Source organism: Mastigoproctus giganteus, chromosome 10 (assembly GCF_048544385.1).
Source record: "Mastigoproctus giganteus isolate SK-2022 chromosome 10, ASM4854438v1, whole genome shotgun sequence".
NCBI lineage: Eukaryota > Metazoa > Arthropoda > Arachnida > Uropygi > Thelyphonidae > Mastigoproctus > Mastigoproctus giganteus.
The window spans coordinates 44727170-44746294 of NC_143584.1; the positions used below are offsets into that span (position 1 = coordinate 44727170).

The 19125-nt window shown below is 39.2% G+C and overlaps 1 protein-coding gene and 1 non-coding gene across 2 annotated transcripts in view; both read right to left on the minus strand.

Annotated features, from left to right (window-relative positions):
• Window positions 1–19125, minus strand: part of LOC150079006 (cytokine receptor-like) — a 453754-nt gene that overhangs the window by 358344 nt on the left and 76285 nt on the right. The gene's annotated exons all lie outside the window — the stretch shown is intronic.
• LOC150079007 (U6 spliceosomal RNA) lies at window positions 18754–18860 on the minus strand. Its single transcript, XR_016547600.1, has one exon. It is a non-coding gene; the product is annotated as a U6 spliceosomal RNA (small nuclear RNA).

Here is a 19125-nt window from a genome sequence, read left to right on the forward strand (position 1 = left end):
GACACTGGAGCGCCAAATTTTTGGATCTTGTTTAAACTGAAAGAGTTTATGATTAGTCTGAGAGTGCCAGAGTGCTGTCCATTGTGATAGGCAAGCAGCATGAATGATTTGTTGATAGTCTGATGCTGGAACAGGGATATTGGTTAAATCTAAGGTAGTTGGATGTTTTGCAGCTTTATCGGCCAGTTCATTGCCTAAAATACCGGAATGTGCTGGAATCCAGCAAAAAGTGACCGGTTGCATTCTTTAATTTGCAGTAATAAGCTTCTGATTTCATCTAGAAAAGGGAGAACTTTATCTGAGGAATAATATAACGACATGATTGAGCAGTGTAAATAACAGATTTTAAGGAACAGTCAGAATAGAGATTTTCTAAAGCTAGTTTGATTGCATATAATTCAGCAGAAAATATACTAAATTCTGATGGAAGGGAAACTGATACAATTGTATTCGGAAACACTGCAGCTGCTCCAACATTTGAATTAGATTTAGAGCCATCTGTATAAATCGGGGAGAAATCAGTATATCTTTGAGTGTGAACTACGTGATTTTGGTTGACATTTGATGCTTGCCAAGTATTCTTTCTCCATTGACAGAGGTAAGTGTCACAGGTTGGAAGTGGAGGAGCAGGAGCCCATGGTGGTTGCGTATAAATTGCTACCTGCTGTACGGAACGAATGGAAATATTCCAAACCTGCACCAGTTCAAGAAGGCCAAGACCAGCTGGTTTTACTATGCTAGATTTATTTCTGTATATGTTTTCTAACAATGGGTTGAAAAGACATGACTGAACAGGATGAGAGGCACAACTTTGTATCTTGACAGCATATTTCAGAAACAGTGTTTTCCTGCGTAAAATTAGTGAGGGCTCGTGAGCATCAATGTAGAGACTTTGTGCTGGTGATGTTCTGAACGCACCAATTGCAATTCTCAAAGCACTGTGTTGAATGGGATCAAGCCAGTGTAATGCATTCTTTCTAGCAGAATCATAGATGGATGCACAACAGTTTTATAATTGATATAGGATCTGATTAATGCCCTGTATAACATAAGAAGGAAGGTACGATCTGCACCCCACGTTTGGGCATATAAAGCTATTAGTATGTTTAACTTTTTTAGACAGGAAGTCCATACATTTTTAATATGATCTAGGAAATTTAACTTATTGTCAAGGGTTAATCCTAGAAATCGGACGTTGCTGGTGACCGGGACGGAGACGTTAGAAATTTGAAGTTCAGGATCTGGATGAAATTTACATTGTCTACAAAAATGAACGGCAACTGTTTTCTTCTGCGAGAACCGATAGCCGTTCAATTACGCCCATTGTTGAATTTTATTGAGTGATATCTGAGGCTGTCTTTCAATAGATCTCATGTTTTGAGAATGACAGGAGATGGAAAGGTCATCTGCATAAAGGTAAGTCTCAACTGTATTTGGAAGCTGCTGAGTGATAGAATCTATTCTCAGAGCAAAAAGAGTGCCACTCAGTACTGATCCCTGTGGAACACCTTCTTCCTGGATGAAAGTTGTGGAAAGGGCATGTTGGTATTGAACTTGAAATGATCTAGTATGTAAGAAGTTCTGAATAAATATAGGAAGGTTGCCTCGTAGTCCAAGAAGGTAAAGATCACTAAGTATACCATACCGCCAGGTGGTATCAAAAGCCTTCTCTATGTCTACTGAAACCATTACTAGATGTTCATGTTTGACAAAAGCATTACGGATGGCAAATTCAGCCTTGACTATAAGATCGAAGCATGACTTGTTTTGACGAAAGCCATATTGACTATGGCTCATTAGCTGTTCCGAATCAATGACCCAGACGCGTCTTCTGAGGATAATTTTCTCAAGAATTTTGCTGAGGCAGCTTGAGAGAGATATGGGTCTATAGTTATCGGGGTTGGATGGATCTTTTCCAGGCTTCAGGAATGCCAAAATTGTAGAGTGATGCCAAGAATCTGGAAAAACATTTTCTAAAAATATGCGAATGTAAAAGACCAGGAGGCGGCGCAAAACTTTGTCATCAAGATGTTGTAGCATGACATAATAAATCCCATCTGGCCCAGCAGCACTATTGCGGGTGGTTTTAATGACATGTAAAAGTTCAGAATATTGCAGAGGTTTGTTATATGGGAGAAGACGGGCAGTTTGAAAATTAATAGCATGCTTTTTTTTAGTGTTTTTAATTCGTAGGAATGAGGTAGTATAAGCTGAGATTGCTGCAAAAGTATTGCCTAAAGCATTAACTATATCTACAGGATTAGAGAGATCTTTCCCATTCCAGGAGAGGATTGGAGAAGGTGTGGTAGGAAACTTACCAGACAGCTGTCTAATTTTTTTCCATATTATTTTAGGATCAGTATTTCTGTGAAAATTGGATGCAAAACGGGTGCATGATTCTTTCTTTCTTTACTTGTTTTTGTATGAAGCGTGTTTTTGCCCTTAATTTCTTATAATTAATGAGATTGACTGTGCTCGGACATTGCCGAAACAATTTCCAGGCTTTATTTTTCCCTCTCTTTCCTGTGGTGCATTTGACATTCCACCAGTAATTATAATGCTTTCGGCCCGGGAGATTTGATAGTGGTATTGTGTCTTTAGCCACATTTAGAAGATGCGACGTGTTGTAATCTGTCACATTATCAATATGCAGGAGCCGAATTTTGTCCTCATCAAGGTCAATTGATTAATGAAATTTTGCCCTGTCTGCTAGGACAAATTTCCACTTTCTGCAGGGTTGAGTTAAAGGAGTCTTTGCTTTCAGAAAGTTGCTCACTATTGGAGAGTGGTCACTGCCCATGGGATTGTTTATTACATACCACTCTATGGTTGGGACTAGTACTGGTGAACAAATTGAGAGATCTATTGCTGAGGTGTGTCCTGTTGGGAGCTGTACGTGTATCGGTGCACCAGTATTGAGTACAGTGAGATTTGTGCCTCTAAAAAGCTTTTAATTAGGCCAGCCCGTCTATCTAATTTAGGAGAGCCCCATAAGGGGTGATGCCCGTTAAAGTCCGCTAATATACAGAGAGATGGAGGTATCTGTATAAAGAGGTCTTCAAAGTCTTTTAAAGCGTAAGTGCAGTTTGGTGGTAGGTAGATTGAGACAAGTGTTATTGCACTATGGACAGTTATACGAACAGCAACAACTTCTACTTCAGTTTGGAGTGGGATATGTTTAATCGGGATCTTCGAGTTTACTAGGATTGCTACACCACCATGGGCAGCATTAGCTGTATTTCGATCTCTTCGATAAAGGCAATAGGTCTTTATCGAAGGAAAAATTTGTGAGGTCAGGTAAGTTTCCTCTAGACAGAAGGCAACTAGAGAATATCGGTTAATTAGGTATTGAATATCGTCAGTGTTGCAAGGAAAACCTCTGCAATTCTATTGTAAGATACTGTGGTTCATTTGAGTTTAGTTGAGAATGATTCATCTGACTCTTTTTTGTTTGAGGAGCACTTTTTTTCTGTCTTTTTTTAGGAAACTGGAGCGTCCAGTATCCATAGTGTCATTTGCATGAAGTTCTAGTATGGGTTCTTCATAATCTGAGTGTACATCTACTTCCATACTATTGGTGGATGATTCAGGTTTCTTGTTGTCTTTAGTAGTTTTTAATTTTTCTTTGTCATGCGGGACTGTTCGAGTATCAGTTGGGATGCTGATTGGAGTGTTGGTCGATTCACTGGTTTTAAGTTTATGTTTAGTTGAGATTGATTCATCTGACTCTTTTTTGTTTGAGGAGTTTGATGTGTGTCTTTTCCTGAGTTAGATAATGTAGTTTTAACCAAATTAGCTATAGATGTGCTGGGCGGTATTGATACCTCTGTTTGTACTACTGTTGAATTAAAGCTTCGAGTGTGAGATGCATATGGACGACTGGGCATGGTCAACATAACCTGTCTGCGTGCCTCAGGGTATGTGGTTTTGTGTTCAATTTTATATTTTTGAATTTTCTTCCCTGTTTTCCACATTTCAAAAGATTTTGAAAATGCTGGGTGACTTTCTTTGCAGTTGGGGCAAATGGGACTTGATACTGAACAGTCTGCTTGTGTACGTTCCTTGGAACCACAAATAGGACAAATAGCTTCTCCTCTGCATGCCTGTTGAGAATGTCCATATTTTTGGCATTTAAAACAACGGATGGGATTAGAGATATAAGCCCGAATTCGGCAGTTTAAATAGCCAGCTTTTACTGAGGATGGCAAATCCGGGGTACCGAAAGTTAAAATGATTGATCTATTTGGGACGAGATTTCCATCTTTTTTAGTCATTATGCGTTTGGCGCTGATTACTTTTTGATTACTCAGTTCTTGTACTAATTGCTCTTCAGATATTGTAAGTAGATCCCATTCGGTTATAACGCCTTTCGAGGAATTTAAGGTGTTGTGTGGATTAATAGATACTGGCAGGCCACCGAATGTCGTTGTTTTGAGCAGCCACTCGAAATGTTTGGAGTTGGCTGTTTCAATTAATAGGTCTCCGAATTGCAGTCGTTTAACCATTTTTGGTGTTCCAGCAATGGATTCCAAAAATCTTTGGATGACGAATGGTGATAATTTTCCGACAGGCCGTTTGGAGAGAGAGAGTGTATCACCAGAAAGTTTGGCATCTCATTGCACTGCACTTCTCTTCGGAGCCTTTTTGGTTGGCTTAATTCATCATCACTAGGTTTATCTAGCCTTGAGTTTGAGATAGAGCTGGATAGTCGTTTTTATCCATCGTTACTCCTTTTAGCCTGGAGGATAACTTTTCCCCAAGATTACCGGCCCCGCCACGGGGAGGCAGGAGCAGTGCCGCTCGGAGGCCAAGTGGTTGAAGTGTTAGTTGAATAGTAGAACTAGAAATATAGGAGAAAGAAAGGTGTGTTTCCTTTCTGTGTTCTAACTTGTGGCTTTCAAGTATAGAACTAGTTTTAAAGAAAGGCTGTTGATAGAAATGTAGAAACTTAAAAGGAAATAACTTCAATCACTTTACAAGAGCGCTCTATATATCACAAGAATATTTCTTGGCCTCGAAATATGCTTGGCACCCAGGGTCGCAAAGACATGTATTTTATTTCTGTATTTTAGTGGGAGACGAAATACAGTCTTAAAAAATACATTTATTGAGTAGTCATAGGTAACTGAGTTGTCATATAATAGTAGTGATTTTGCCCATTTCCCTGCTAATTAGGACCTATACACACATCAATTAACTTAAACAATCGACGACTAGCAGAAAACTCCACCTACCCACTTAAAAGTGTGGATCTGGATATGCGGGTGCTCTAAGCTAGCGGTCCTCAAACTGAATGTATCGGCCAAAGTTTTTTTTCAATGAAAACTCCAAACACGAAAGCTATTATAACTAATGGTACCTAGTAAAGTAAACTGCAGCCATTATCAACTCACTGTAGGATGGAAGCCTCCTCAACAATTAATGTTGAAGGAAATGGACCATTCTCTGCCAAGTTGGTCCAGTGCAGGTTGGCAGATCAACCGTATTTAGCAGTCACAGGCTTGAACCCAGGTCTACTGAAAGAACATGTGCTACTGCACTCAGCCACCTGACCACTCAGCTATGGAGGCCGTCAATAGTTATAATGGTACATAGTACCATGGATTAAAGGTTGGAAAAAACACAGAAGATACTTGTTAAGATCAGACTTGAATTCTGTAGATTGTAATTTTCAGGAAAAACATGTGACGAACGGCTGTTTCAGAAAAATACAGAAGTAGATGAGATAAATAAGGAAGAATTAAAAATTAGTTCTGAAAGTTTAGAGTTAGACAGTTAAAGGATGTCGACAGGATGTGTTGTCCTTCTTTGAAGTGAGCAGTGGAATTATAGATGCCGATTTAGAAGAACAGGGCCTTTGAAATCTATATAAAAACGCATGTTGCAGACACAGAACGTCTGTGAGACAGAGGGGAGGGTTTTCTTTAAGAGATATGTCATGGATTCACTTGACTGCCTTATTCTGAATAGTCAAAGAGCTGAATATAGGTTTTTGGAGAACTATCCAAATATTTTTGCCATGTCCCCAAAATTTCTTTGCCCTATTGGAGACTAACATGTTGATCGGAATTTAAGAAATTGGTGGTGAACATTCAAGAAATCGAAGTTAGTCCCGCAAGGCAAGTTTTTCAAACTGGAAGCTGGAACAAAGTGTGCTATCATCACGAAAAACTATCAATAGGATTTCCAACTTGAAGATGCCAATTTAGACAGTAAAGTCTTCCATCGATAACAGCAATAGGTCAGGGAGAAAATTGGCTACCCAAATGCAAAAGTTAGGTGGAAATTATACCAAACACATTCAAATATATTTATACCAAACATATTCAAATATATTTATACCAAAAATTATCATAAGCTTTGAAAATGTCAAGCGCAACTGCTTGATTTTCACTGAATTCAATCAGAATTTCACCATTAAAAATGCCCAAAGACGAGTAACATAAGACTATACATCACTAGTGGATCAGCGCATCCGTAGCCAGGTGGGCAGGAGCAGCAGCAGTGCGTAGCACACGCTTCTTGATTAGACCGGGGTTCGAGCCCGTGACCACCAAATACGGAGGATGCGGAAAGGTCAGGGAATGACCACCGCATATCCCCGGAGCAATATGGCCTTAGGTGCTAATGCTCCTAAAAACCAAATAACAAACAAACTAGTGGTGATCCACTGATGAAATATCCTCGGGGGTATCACAGTCGGTGTAAACACCGTCCTCCCCCCCCCCCCAAAATAACACAGAACAGGGAATTTACAGATATATTATACAGGTGATTCAAAAGGAACAGTAAATATTTTGGATAGTTATAGTATCGATTATTCTGAGTAAAAAAGTTCATATAAACATGCGTCCAATTCTCAATGGATATGGAGATACAGCTGTTTGAAAGGGGTGCGCACAGCTCCCTGAATCCGATGTGGCCAAGAAGCAGTTATAACCTGATGCTGTTGGTGTTAGAAGTGTTGTGAGAATCCCGCACATCTCCACACATGCTGATTATGCCAATATGGTATATGTCTACGGTTTTTGTGGTGAAAGTGCTACTGATGCTTATAGAGAATACCGTCGATTTCCTAACTGCAGAATACCGAATTCAAGAGTGTTTACACCAAACTGCGTGAGAATGGCACAGTTCCCAGCGCTCATATTTCTTCTGAACGTGCAAATGAACAAAATGTGGATGAAATAGAACACATTCTTCAGTCTGTAGAAAGTAGTGCTACTATTAGCACACGAAGAATTTCTACACATATCGATTTGGTTGATTGAGCCACAGCGAAGAGCTGCTGCGGCTAAAATATATTCATATGATATACACAGTACTTAAAAACATAACTACTGTCGATTGTAAGGGGAAAGGAGTTTGCTTTTGTAAACAAGACTACAGTAGTCTCAGGCAGGTATTGAATTTCTTTCAGTAGGATCAATTGGTGATGTTACCAACTGCAATGCTAAATGGAAGGAATTCAGAGAAGTAACTAGGAAAACTACAAAGTTTTTTATACCAACTAAGAAATATTGTTCAAAGCTTAGGCCTAAATGGATGTCAGATGAACTGATGAGACTAGTTACAGAGATGGAAAATGTGTGGGATGATGATAAATGAGCAGGGGGATATGGAATCAAACAGAAAGTTCAAACTAACCTGCAATCAGGTCATGAAAGGGGTGGGCTAGCTAAGGCAGACTATGAGATGTCCATGGCTAAAACTGCAAAAAAAAGAAACTAAGAATTTCTTAGTTCTTATTTCTTTGCTTGTGTTAAACGATAGATATGAACAGCAAGGTGTCGGGGATTTCACGCCCTGCTGTGGGTCGTCACGGAACAAGCAAATACATGGGATGTTGTTGTTGGAATTTTTTTGCCACAGAGGCCTCTTGGGCCATATTGTGTTTGTTCGTGATTTTCTTATCGCTAATTTCACATGTTATTGGAGACTATTATTCAAATTAATGACTTTCAAATAGTTAAACAATTCTTCCAAATTTGCATCATTTCCTAGAATGTGTGCTAAAATCAAGGGTTCCTGCAAGTTGATCAGTGAACTAAAGCTGGATTTTCGGATAGTTGAATGTTGGGGACATTCAATAAAAATATGCTTTATTGTGAACTGCGACTGGCAAAAGAAACACTGAGGAGGATTCTCTCCCATAAGCAAAAATAGACGAGTTGGAAGGGAATGATCGATGCGGAGTCTTATTAGAATCACTTCTTCTCGTCTGCTTCCCTGCGGCTCTTTTTTATTATTATTTTTTTTCATCTGCAGCAGTTTATTATTGGTTTGAGTTTTCCAGAGTTGGGACCATTCTTTCCTACATGTTGTTTTAATCATGGATTTATAGTCAGTGTAGGACATTTTCAGTTGAGAGGAAGATCCAGTGCCAGTATGTTTTGCTGGATCTCAGTGCCAGGGATCCAGCAAAAGGTAACCTTCTGGTTGGCGATATAATTCGGATTGTACCTCTAAGAATGGGATGAGAGGTGGAAAAGGTAGATTGAATGGCAGTGATTGCACTTAAAGAATCGTTATATATCAGAGATTGCTTGATATGGTGGTGGTTGTTGTTATCTAGAGCTAGTTTTATTGCGAACAATTCTACGGAATAGATGCATTTCGTAGGAAGAGACACAGCTACTGAGAAGATGGAAGAAACTGCTGGAACACCTACAGCTGAATCTGTTTTGGAGCCATCAGTATAGATATGTACTTTATCTGAGTTTTCCAAGGAATGTTCTTTATGTAGCTGCTGAAAGCTGGTGTTTGTTAACGAAGATTTCTCCCATCTTATAAAGAAATTACCGCAAAGAGGTGAGAATTGAGTCCAGGGAAATTCAGTAGTAGCAAGGATAATATTCTAATAGTTATGTACCAACTGAGCATGATCTCTTGCAATCGAAGCCCTGCGGGGCAGTTTCCATCACGTTTATTGTGGTATTGTACGGCATATTGGGGGTCAAACAGATACTGCCAGCAGGGATGGGATGCAATACTCTTTATTTTCGTTGAATAGTTATACAATAAGTATTTTCTCCTTTATATATATATATATGTATATATATATATATATATATATATATATATATAGAGAGAGAGAGAGAGAGAGAGAGAGGGGATTAATTTGCTTCAATATACAGGCTGTGGACCGGAGATGTTCTGAAAGCTCCCACAGCTATCCAAAGGGTTCAGGTGCTGGTTGGTGTTCAGATGTAACAGAGAACTTTTCCTTGCGTAGTCGTAGATCAGTGATCCATAATCCAAGCGTGATCTTATTAAAGCTCTTACAGGAGTGGGAGAGAGCTTCTTTCAGCACCCCAGGCCATAGCAGAGATAGCTCTTAGGATATTCAGTTTTTAAGGCAAGTTGTCCGAAGATAAACTATATGAGCAGCAATAAATTTATTGCCTAAGTATTACCAGTATAATCCCAATAGACGGAAATTGTTGTTAACAGGAATTAGGCTGTTTTTAAATATATTTCTGGATGTAGTTTGAACTTTTTACAGAAATGAATTGCAGTGGATTTCTTTTCTGCTGGGGAAATACCATTCTGTAACACCCATTATTCTATTTTAGCTATGTAAACTTGAAGTTGCCTTTCAATAGTGTTCATAGTTTGGGATTGACAAGAGACAATGAGGTCGTCAGCAAACATGTACGATTCTATTGTATATTTGATATATATCCCATGTCTTGTTCGCAATTCTTATTGCAAAAAATGTTGGATCGAGAATGGAAACCTGAGGGACACCCTCCGCTTGTTCAAACGATTTGGATAAGTTTTTCATGTACCTGACGTGAAAAGTTCTGTGGCGTAGGAAATTTTTATATAAATTGAGGTAACTGACCTCTCAAGCAGAAAGATTGAAGATCTTGAAGTACACCATATCTCCAGGTGGTCGAAAGCTTTCTCGATGTCAAAATTAATTATGACTAGATGTTGTCCCCTTATGAAGGCATTACGGATGTTTGCTTCCGCTTTTATCATCACATCTAACTTGGACCGATTCTTTCGAAACCCGTACTGATTAATATTTAGAAAGTTGTTAGTTTCCAGGAACCCACGTTAGCTGTCTGTGAACCATTTTTTCCAGGACTTTGCCTAAACAGCTGGTCAGTGAAATCAGCCTGTAGTTATGCGGAGAAGTGAGATACTTTCCTGGCTTCGGGAAGGCTAGAACAATTGAGTGACGCCAGGAGATTGGGTAAGTATTTTCTAAGAATATTCGGTTGTAATAATTTAACAATGTTCTTTTTTCTCTGTTGTTTAGTTGGCTTAGCATGACGTAGTAGATCCCATCTGGAGCAGCAGCACTACCGTATGTTTTAATGTGAACGGCTGGTTGTACGGGTACAAAATTATCGCGTAGAAAAATTGATCTTTTGCTGTTCTGGAGATTCTTTGATTTGCTAAAAGATTGGACTGCAGTTGGACACTGCTGATATACTGGCAAATGATTCGGCTAAGGCATTTGCTATTTCTCCAGGAGAGGACAACTCCGTCCCTTCCCAGTTTAGTATTGAAGCTGGGGACTGAACATATCTGCCATTAAGTGTTTGTATCTCCTTCCAGATAAGTCTATAATCCGTGTCCTTGTTTATACTTGAGGAAAAACTAATCCACGCACCTTTCTTTGCTTTTCGTCTTATTTAGCAGAACTCGGCTTTCAGCCTTTTAAAGTTCATTAAGTTACTAGTGGGGCTTAGAGGGGAACAGGTATCAGACACTCAGTCTAAAACACTGATGGATCCAATATCTTTCTATTACAGAAGATTTAGGAGAAGTCCGGTTAGCCTGCCTCCTTAAAATCCACTCATGCACACCTTCTCGATGGTAAGCCCTGTTACATCGCTTAAATGGCAACGAACGTGTAGAGTGGTTCTCTTCAAGACGCTTGGTCAGTGTGAAGAGGAAAAGACCAAACCCTCCAGCATATGACAGCATGACAAAACAAATGGCCCTCAGTCCCCAGTGGCTTTCACTCCCCCTCTTACGGCAGCGAGAGGATCAGAGTGGAAGCAGAGGATGCTAAGAATCTCTGGGTACGACCAGGCTGCAATGCACGGAAACTGAACTTGGCCTGTTACAACGTAGGATCACTCATCGGTGAAGACAGGATATTAGAGCTGGAAAAGGAATTAGAAAATGTGAATTGGAATATCATCGGTTTGGCTGAAGCAAGAAGAAGAAATGAATCACTTATAAGTTTATCAAGTGGAAATCTACTGTACACCAATGGAAACAGTGAAAGGAGTGAAGATGGAGTTGGCTTTCTGGTCCATAAAGATTTAAAAAACAACATTTTGGAATTCAAGAGTACATCACCAAGGGTGTCAAGACTAATACTCAATATTTCTAAGAGGTACAAACTAAAGGTTATAATGATTTATGCACCAACATCGAGCCATGATGATGAAGAGGTTGAAGAAATGTACACTGAAATTAAGAGTCTTCTAGATGAACAGAAAACCCACCACACAATATTATTATGGGGGACTTAAATGGTAAGGTTGGAAAAAGACAAAACAGCGCAGAAAGGGGAACTATAGGAAATTTTGGAATTGGTGAAAGAAATGAAAGAGGCGAAAGACTTGTGGAATTTGCAGAATCTCAAGGACTGTCGGTAATGAACACATTTTTTCAAGAAAAGGGTGAACAGAAAGTGGAAATGGAAGAGTCCAAATGGATTAACACTAATGAAATCGACTTCATCCTCACTAACAGAAGATATATTGTGAATGATGTTACCGTCCTGAATAAGGAAAATGTTGGAAGTGATCACAAAATGGTAAGATGTACACTTGATATAGATGTATCAAGTAAAGGAAAAAACTGACTCGAGTAAATAATACAGAGGTCTTTGAGGTAACAGAAGAGGAGAAAAAACCATACGTACTGGAACTTAAGGCAAGTTTGAGCTTCTGCAGACTGCTCAGGACCAAGATATCGACGAGGAATATTACAACTTTCTGAAAGTGATAAAGCCCAAGAAACCTATCGAGAAAAAGAAATCCAAAGAAGAAAAAATTAGTAAAGAAACACTTGATACGATGAACCGAAGGCGAAAAATGAAGAGCAAGATAAACACTGAAAAGGAAAAAATTGAGTATACTGAGTTATGCAAAGCCATTAGAAAGAGACTCAGAGAGGACATAAGAAGATTTAACACAAGAAAAGTATAACAAGCATTAAGGGAAAACAAAGGATTTAAATCAGCAGCCATGAGCAGTAATACAGAAAGACAAATGATACTGAAATTTAAGAATAGCGATTGTGTACTTATAAACAGCAGAGAAGGCATAATTCAAATAGCAGAAGACTACTATAGAGAATTATACAAGGAGCGAGGGAATGATGCCAGCAGTGGGGAAGATGGATTGCAAATTACCAACACATACGACATACCCGATATTCTTCCTGATGAAGTAGAACATGCTTTGAAGAAAATGAAGAATCAGAAAGCCCCGGGGGAAGATTAAGTTACTGTAGAGTTGTTAAAATTGGGAGGAAGAGACATAACACAAAAACTGGCAAGATTTTTCACAAAATGCATTAGCAAAGGTGTGACGCCTAAGCAGTGGAATAATGCAATCATAGTTTTGCTGCATAAGAAAGAAGATAAATCTGAAATTGGAAATTATAGACCAATTAGCTTGTTATCCCATATCTTTAAGTTGTTCAAAAGGGTCATTACTAACAGATTAGAAAGAATACTTGATGAGAATCAACCGAAAGAACAAGCTCGCTTTAGGACAGGATTCTCAACTATGGATCACCTTCACGTAATATCACAGCTAATGGAGAAAGCAAATGAATATAAAACACCATTATGTCTGGCATTTGTGCATTAAGAAAAGGCATTTCACTCTATACAGCATAAGGCAATGTTTCGGGAACTGGAAAGACAAGGCATAGATACCCCACATATTATGATTTTGAAAAAAATATACGAGAATGCTACCTCCTTTATTAGACTAGATAAAGACAGTAGGAAATTTAAAACCGAGAAAGGAGTTCGACAAGGAGACACAATATCTCCGAAGCTGTTTACTGCTGCCCTTGAGGAAGCTTTCAGAAGTTTAGACTGGCAGCAGAAAGGAGTCAATGTGAATGAAGAGTACCTAATATATTTACGATTTGCAGATGACATTGTGGTCATAAGCCACGATTCCAAAGAATTAGAGGAAAATCTTAATCAGTTATGATGAGTTAGTAAGGATTTTGGACTAAAGAAGAATATGGCTAAAACAAAAGTAATGATGAACAAGTATGCCACAGAAAGGGACATAATGATTGAAGGAGCAGTAATTGAAAAGGTGGAGTAATATACTTATCTGGGACAAGTTATTAGCTGTAATAATGATAAATGGCTGAAAGTCAAGAGAAGAATAAATTTTGGATGGATAGCATTCAGGAAATATAGTCACATACTGAAGAGCAATATCCCAGTTTGTCTGAAACGTAAAATAACGAACCAATGTATACTCCTCGCCATGACTTATGGAAGTGAAACTTGGGCACTCACCAAAAGAATGGAAGAAAAGCTGAGAACTACACAGCGAAGAATGGAACGAATTATATTGGGAATCAGACTGTTAGATAAGAAGGGAAACACATGGATTAGGCAGCAAACTAAAGTAAAGGATATTCTTATCAAAACTAAAGAACTAAAATGGTCTTGGGCAGGACACATAGCTCGAAGACATGATGACAGAAGACATGATGACTAAGAAAATAAGATAATAGTACCGAAGAGGAGCTAGAAGAAAACCTGGAAGACAAAGGCGGAGATGGATAGATGAAATTGATGAGTTTGTGGGTAGTAAATGGATGGCCAGTGCTCAAAACAGAAGGAACTGGAAAGTTTCTGGAGAGGCTTTCATCCTGCAGTGGACTGAAAATGGCTGATGGTGATGATGAAGTTACTAGTTGTGGGTAATTTGCGAAACAAATGCTAAGCTTAATTTTTTCCTGTTTAGCGTGTGTGTGTTTGTGCGGCTAGCAAGCGCAAAGAGGATACAGTGGTATCGTCACCATCTTCCTCACACCGGGTGGAAAAGGCCCGGGTTCGAATCCCGTTATGACGAAAGGAACTTTAATGGGCTTTTTTCACTCCGTGGATGAGTTACTCGGTCTCAGTTTCGAAAAAAACCTGTTTCTGGGAAAAACCCAGAAACTGAGGTTTTTTCGTCCAAAAAAGCAGACAAATCGACCAGAGAGCACAGGAAATTTACAGACACAATGCACATGTGTAGAGGTAATAAATTTTCGGGTTACCCTAATAAATAGTTTATTTTTTGACCACTGTTCTACGGAGGCCACCAGGGAAGTATGATACCGCAAAAGGATATGGAAATTTTAGGAACATGGGCTGAGAAGTGACAGTTGGAGTTTGTCATTGACGAATGTATGGTACTACATGTGGGCAGAAGTAACCCAGATTTACATTCAACCGCGTGGTTCCGGGCTCAAGGTAGTAGAGGAAAAATCCTAGCGGTAATTTTGCAGTCAGACATGAAATAATTTGAGCAGTACAGGCAGCAGACGGGCTGCTGGAATCACGGCCACTGAACAAGAGAATCTTTGTGTCACATTTTGAGTACTGCATACAGGTTTGGAAGCCTCGTTTCAGAAAGAATGTGGATCTGTTGGAACAGATGCAGAAGAGCAATAATTTCCAAATTAAATCAAAATAAACGAGATTAGTGCGGAGAAGAAGAAGGAAAGCGTATTTTTAGAAAGACTTCAGTTCTGCAACGTGCAGCTTTTTGAGACTAGGACCCTGCAAGGAGATCTGGTGGTGGTGTGTTTAAGGTCTCTGAATGAATTAAGTAAACTAAGTGTAGATCACTCTAGCTCAGCAACGCAAGGGGATAGAAATTTAAACTGAGTGAGGATGGCTGCAGGATGATGAGCAGAAATTTTCCTTCAGTCAATGGGCAGTTCATAGTTGTAACTAACTTCCGTCTGACGTTCAAGTGTGTAATTTGAATAAATTAAGGAAAACTTGAGATGCAAAATAGGTTTTGGAACTCCTTTCGTTTACGTTCATGAATTTTGAAACCTTAGATAAATAACTGGATGACACATTACTATACAATTATATATCACTGAAAACAATTCTTACATAGAAATGTACTTTAATGTATATACACACATACGCACTACAGATAAATGACAAGACAAGTTTTTTTAGGTCTAGTTTTCTTTCTTATGGCTTGGTAGATTGGTGCTATGTTTTCTCGGAAGTAATCACGCAGGTTCTTAATCGCCTTATTGTCTTGTTCAATGAGTTCCGTCAGTCGCTACCCTCCTCCTTTACTGACTATGGTCAGTTTCTCGATGGCCGACTTCAGGTAGTGTTGACACTTCTTGTTCATTATCCTGGTCGATTTCATAATCTCCAGTTCAGTGTTGGTCTAATATACGATCCCGAAGGAGTACGTTAATACTGGGACTGCGAAAGTGTTTATAGCTGTAATCATGGTTCCACCATTCAGCTTTGATTTTTGCAGGCTTCTCAGTCAAGGCCTCGATCTCCTTGTGTTTTAACTGGTAGGCCCGCATAATTCCCAGATATTTGTGCGTTTCTCCTTCTGTCATGGCTTCAATGTTCACCGGTCTTCAGCTGGAAGTTTCGTCCAACTGCACTAATATGAGCTGTTTTAATGGCACGCAAAAAGTTTCAGAATATTGTAGAGGTTTGTTATACGGTAGAATGAGGGCAGTGTGAAAGTTAATAGAACTGTTCTCTATTGTTTTTAATTCACTGGAAAGATGTAGAATAAGCTGATGCTGCTGATATTTCAGCAAAGGCATTTCCCAAAGCAATCGCTATATCCAAGTGAGTTGATAGATCTCGCCCGTTCCAGGAGAGGACTGGAGAAGGTATGGTTGGAAACTTACCAGAAAGTTGTCTAATTTTTTTCCAAATTATTTTGCTGTCAGTGTTTCTGTATTGTTGATGCAAAACGGGTCCAGGATTATTTTTTGGTTTGCCTTTGTATGAAACGTGCTTTTGCCCTTAATTTCTTATAATTTTTCAGATTGGCTGTGATTGGATATTGCTGCAACAAATTCAAAGCTTTATTTTTTGCTTTTGTGCATTCCTTATTCCACCAATAATTATGTTTTCGGCCCGGGGGATTTGATAATGGTATCGTATCTTTGGCCACATTTAGGAGATGCGACGTGATGTAATTTGTTACATCATCAATAAGCTGGAGACGGATTTTTTTCTCATCGAAAGAGATTGATGTCTGATATTCTGCCCAGTTTGCTCTGCAAAATTTCCATTTTCTGCAGGGCTATCAATACTTTGCATACGACTGGGAAGTGATCACTGCCCATAGGGTCATTTTTAACATACCACTCCATGGTCGGGACCAGCACTGGAGAACAAATGGAGAGATCTATTGCTGAAGTATGTCCAGTTGGGAGCTGAATGTGAGTGTGCGCACCAGTATTCAGTATGGCAAGGTTTAGTGACTCTAAAAAGCTTTCAATGAGTCGACCGTCTATCTAATTTAGTAGCACCCCATAAAGGATGTGCCCATTAAAGTCCCCTAATATACAGAGAGGTGGAAGTATCTGTATGAAGAGGTCTTCAAGTTCTTTTAAGCGGTAAGTATGGTTTGGCTGTAAGTAGATTGAGACTATTGTTATTGCAATATGAGGAGTTATACGAACAGCAACAGCTTCTATATCAGTTTGAAGTGGGACATGCTTAGTTGGGATCTTTGAATTTATTAGGATTGCTACACAATCATGGGCAGCATTTGCTGTATTACGATCTCTTCGATAAAAACAATAATTGTTTATCGAAGGAGAAATTTGCGATGTTAGGTAAGTTCCTGAAGACAAAAGGCAACTGAAAAATATCGGTTAATTAGATCATGGATATCATATTTGTTGCAACGAAAGCCTCTGCAGTTCCATTGTAAAATACAAGACATTATTTGTGCTTAATCGATGGAGCTGTATCTGACTGCTTTTTTAAGGCGACTGGCTTATGACGTTCTAATTTTGGTTTAACTTTTTTGGAAAAAAAACTGTCCGACCAGTGTCCATTTCTTCTTCTTCAGCATGAATTTCTAAAATCGGATCTTCCTGTATAGATGTGCCATTTGTATCCATGGTTGTGTTCTGGGTATTTTTCATTTCATTTGAGTTTGTAATATCAGATGTAGTAGTACTCATTGGAGGAGGAAATGCCGCTGGTATTGTCAGAGGAGTATTATTTGCCTGGTCTGAGACTTTGGGTTGTTGTTTACGTACACTTGGTTGTTTCTCAGAGAGGGCAGTTCTAGCCCAATCAGAAATTGATTTATTAGTGGGAACTGTGGCAACTGGTTGAGTGGAGACTGTTTTATAATTTTTTACTACATTGGCGTAGGTTAAATTTTTGTTTATAGTAGGAGGTGTAAGTTGTTTTTTTGTTTTCTGGTAGCTGACTTTATTCTCAACCTTGTATTTTACTATTTTTTTTCTGTTTTCCATTTTTCACAAGTTTTGGAATATTCAGGGTGGTCACCTTTGCAGTTAGACAGTTCATCAATTGGAAAAGAGCTGCACACTACAGTGGATGCCTGCGCATGTGGGTATAGAAGGAAATGAGGCGGCCGATAAACTGGCAAAAGAGGCAAGAAACTTAAATCACAACACCTCAAAAACCATAACTCTAGATGATGCTAATGCCATCGCCAGACACAGACTCAGACAGAAACATATAGAAACTGATCACCAAATCTGCGAGATTAATGCAAATAGGAACATCACTAAGACCATTGCCAGACTGAGAACTCGACACATGGCAGGTATGAAAATTAGTGCGGATGGTACCAGAACTTATAAACTTTGCAGAAACTGTCCGAAAAAACAGCTTACTCCGGAACACATCTTCAGCTGTCCTGCAATTCAGGCGACTTTGCAAAGCATGGACGAATCTCCTTTTCAGGGAGAACATTATAACGAAAAGTTCGTGGACTTAGCTAAAGCAGTGATATCAGCGCATGGTTCAATTTGACTTCAAATGGACACGACACCAACCAACCAACCTTTGAGGTTGGCGCACGTCATTTTTGTAGCTGAACAGTCACTTTGATTGTGTTCTGAGGACCCATAATTGGGACAGACTGGAACTCCTCTGCATACAGTTTGCGAATGGCCATACTTTTGGCATTTGTAACATCGTAAAGGATTGGGAATATACGGGCGAATGCGGCAAAGTAAATAACCTGCTTTTACAGAGGCGGGTAAGTTAGGGGTATTGAACGTGAGAATAATGTTTCTGGTAGGTATAAGTTGGTTGTCTCTTTTAGTCATTATACATTTTGCTTCAGTTACATTTTGTCCCTGCAGCTCTTGGGTCATTTCTTCCTTGCTGACGTTTAGTAGATCCCAACTGGATATGACACCCTTAGATGAATTTTGGGTTGCGTGAGGAGATATTTTTACTGGAATGCCAGCAAAATTAGTAAGTTGTAAAAGTTTCTCCGAATGTCTGTGGTTAGTAGTTTCCACTAATAGGTCTCCTGATTGCAGTTTCTTAACAGTCTTAGAAGATCCTACAATACCTTCCAGATGTTTTCGAATCACAAAGGGAGACAGTTTTCTCATAGGCTGACTAGTGAGGGAGTGGAAAATTAGAAACGTTGGGCAGGGTTGCTCCATCCTATCAGTCTTCTGTCTCTTTGTATTATTTCCTAAGTTGTAATTGGTGTCATCGTCATTGTGATTTTCTGCTCTTGAGAAAAAAAATTTTAATGCTTCACGATTTTGCGTGTCATCCTTGAGCAGGGGCCATGCTAATCTTCTCTGTATCGTTCCAATTTTAGAATATGTACTGCCGAAGCAAGTACACTGTGTTTTTAGTTATATACATAGTTATTATGATTGCATTATTTCTCTCTGATGGGGCTTCCACCCGTGACGGGCAAGTACACGGTGGTTGTTATATCTGGTGTTTTGATTGAGGAACTCTCTGACTATCCTACAGGTGTTCAGGATTGCGAATTTCTGATGTTCCTTGTATGTGTTCTTTGGGAGACCTATTGCTGCTAGTCTGGTCTGTAGGATCTTTGTTTGGCACCATAGCGGTGATTGAAATGATAAGGATAGTCGTTA